The sequence below is a fragment of the Elephantulus edwardii genome, unplaced genomic scaffold (genome assembly GCF_000299155.1).
Source record: "Elephantulus edwardii isolate Elephantulus edwardi_28Jun2011 unplaced genomic scaffold, EleEdw1.0 scaffold00341, whole genome shotgun sequence".
NCBI classification, from domain to species: domain Eukaryota; kingdom Metazoa; phylum Chordata; class Mammalia; order Macroscelidea; family Macroscelididae; genus Elephantulus; species Elephantulus edwardii.
This window is the reverse complement of record NW_006400091.1, coordinates 33,181-36,458: the sequence shown is the minus strand read 5'-3', so window position 1 is coordinate 36,458 and position 3,278 is coordinate 33,181. Positions and strand designations below refer to the sequence as shown.

The 3,278-nt window shown below is 43.7% G+C and overlaps 1 pseudogene; it reads left to right on the top strand.

Annotated features, from left to right (window-relative positions):
• Nucleotides 1-435: 435 nt before the first annotated feature.
• LOC102875918 overlaps nt 436-3,278 on the top strand; it is a 9,730-nt pseudogene continuing 6,887 nt past the window's right edge.

The following is a 3,278-nucleotide window of genomic DNA, read 5'->3' as shown; positions in this document are numbered from 1 at the left end:
TATTTCACACCAGTTTCCTCATTATTATATCATTCTCTGTGTCACAAGGAACATTCTGAAGATGATTTTACCAATTATTGACAATATCATTAACATCAAATACAAGTAAAATCTTGTTGAAGATTATTTTAAAGTGTCTGCAAAAAAGGAAGACATGAAGAAGAGTAGAAGTATTTATAGAAATCATAATTATGAGGAAGAAAGGGAAGAATGTGATTTCATTGTGAGTATAGAGGGTAAAGTTAAGAAGAACACGTGTCAGAATGGTTGAATGAACATTTGATTTATACCTTTAAAACTATAAAATTAACTTTAAAAATTAAAAACAAAATAATTCTTTAAAAGCAGTGTCCACCCGCCCCCGCCCCTCCCGCCGGCCCGCCAGCGCACCTCAAGGCTCCCGTCTCCCCTCCCTCCTTCTCTCTCACGCCTAGCGCAATGGCGGCGGCTGCGGCGGAGCAGCAACAGTTCTACCTGCTCAGCCCCGACAATGTGGTCCGGAAACAGGCGGAGGAAACCTATGAAAATATCCCAGGTCAGTCAAAGATCACATTTCTCTTACAAGCCATCAGAAACACAACCGCCGCTGAGGAGGCCAGACAAATGGCTGCTGTTCTCCTGAGACGTCTTCTGTCCTCTGCATTTGATGAAGTCTACCCAACTCTTCCTTCCGATGTTCAGACTGCCATCAAGAGTGAACTGCTAATGGTTATTCAGATGGAAACACAATCTAGCATGAGGGAAAAAAAATTGTGATATTGCTGCAGAGCTTGCCAGGAATTTAATAGATGAAGATGGTAACAATCAGTGGCCTGAGTGTTTGAAGTTCCTTTTTGATTCCATCAGTTCTCAAAATGTGGGACTATGGGAAGCTGCACTGCACATATTCTGGAACTTCCCTGGAATTTTTGGGAACCAGCAGCAGCACTATTTAGACGTCATCAAACGGATGTTAGTTCAGTGTATGCAAATCAGGAGCATCCATCGATCAGGACATTATCTGCTCGAGCTACAGCTGCATTTATACTTGCAAATGAGCATAATGTTGCTCTGTTCAAACATTTTGCATACTTATTGCCTGCATTCTTACAGGCTGTAAATGATTCATGCTACCAGAACGACGATTTAGTCCTCAAATCCCTCGTTGAGATTGCAGATACTGTTCCGAAGTATTTGCGCCCTCATTTAGAAGCTACCTTACAGCTAAGTCTAAAGTTGTGTGGAGACACGAGCCTCAATAACATGCAGCGCCAGCTTGCCCTGGAGGTGATTGTGACGCTCTCGGAAACAGCGGCTGCTATGTTAAGAAAGCATACCAATATTGTCGCCCAGACTATTCCCCAGATGTTGGCGATGATGGTGGATCTAGAAGAGGATGAGGACTGGGCCAGTGCTGATGAACTAGAAGACGATGACTTTGACAGCAATGCAGTTGCTGGTGAGAGTGCTTTAGACCGAATGGCTTGTGGATTTGGTGGAAAACTCGTTCTCCCAATGATCAAGGAACACATTATGCAAATGCTTCAAAATCCTGACTGGAAATACCGGCATGCAGGATTGATGGCTTTATCTGCCATTGGCGAAGGATGCCACCAGCAAATGGAAGGAATTCTAAATGAGATAGTAAATTTTGTTTTGCTTTTTCTTCAGGATCCTCATCCACGAGTAAGGTATGCTGCCTGTAATGCAGTGGGACAGATGGCTACAGATTTTGCACCTGGTTTCCAAAAGAAATTCCATGAAAAGGTGATTGCAGCTCTTCTGCAGACCATGGAGGACCAAGGCAATCAGCGGGTGCAGGCCCATGCCGCGGCTGCCCTCATTAACTTCACTGAAGACTGCCCCAAGTCATTGCTGATCCCCTACTTAGATAATCTGGTGAAGCATCTGAATTCCATCATGGTACTTAAGCTTCAAGAGCTGATTCAGAAAGGCACCAAGTTAGTTTTGGAACAAGTTGTGACATCCATTGCATCAGTTGCAGACACAGCAGAAGAAAAATTTGTCCCCTACTATGACTTATTTATGCCATCACTAAAGCGCATTGTTGAGAATGCAGTTCAGAAGGAACTCAGGCTTCTGAGAGGAAAGACCATTGAGTGCATCAGCCTCATTGGTCTGGCTGTTGGGAAGGAAAAGTTCATGCAAGATGCATCAGATGTAATGCAGTTATTACTGAAAACCCAGACAGACTTCAACGATATGGAATATGATGACCCTCAGATCTCTTACATGATCTCAGCACGGGCCAGAATGTGCAAAATCCTTGGAAAAGAATTTCAACAGTACCTTCCAGTTGTTATGGGGCCTTTAATGAAGACGGCTTCCATTAAACCTGAAGTAGCTCTTTTAGACACCCAAGACATGGAGAATATGAGTGGTGATGATGATGGTTGGGAATTTGTGAATCTTGGAGACCAGCAGAGTTTTGGCATTAAAACTGCAGGACTGGAGGAGAAATCAACTGCTTGCCAGATGTTGGTGTGCTGAGCCAAGGAGTTGAAGGAGGGCTTTGTGGAGTATACGGAACAAGTCGTCAAGCTGATGGTCCCTTTACTGAGATTTTATTTCCATGATGGTGTTCGAGTGGCCACAGCCGAATCCATGCCTCTTCTCCTGGAGTGCGCGCGAGTCCGCAGGCCTGAGTATCTCACGGAGATGTGGCATTTTATGTGCGATGCTCTCATCAAGGCCATCGGCACAGAACCAGATTCCGATGTCCTCTCAGAAATCATGCATTCTTTTGCAAAGTGCATTGAAGTAATGGGAGATGGATGCCTTAATAAATGAACACTTTGAGGAACTAGGAGGAATATTGAAAGCAAAACTTGAAGAGCATTTTAAAAATCAAGAATTGAGACAAGTTAAAAGACAAGACGAAGACTATGATGAGCAGGTTGAAGAATCACTACAAGATGAGGATGAAAATGATGTTTATATTCTGACCAAAGTGTCAGACATTTTACATTCAATATTCAGTAGCTACAAAGAAAAGGTGTTACCATGGTTTTAACAACTGCTTCCGTTAATAGTGAACCTCATCTGTCCACATAGACCATGGCCAGACAGACAGTGGGGATTATGCATCTTTGATGATGTTATAGAACACTGTAGCCCAGCCTCCTTTAAATATGCAGAGTATTTCTTAAGGCCAATGCTCCAGCATGTGTGTGACGACAGCCCAGAAGTCAGGCAAGCTGCTGCATATGGCCTGGGCGTCATGGCACAGTACGGCGGAGACAACTATCGTCCTTTCTGTACAGAAGCACTTCCACTGC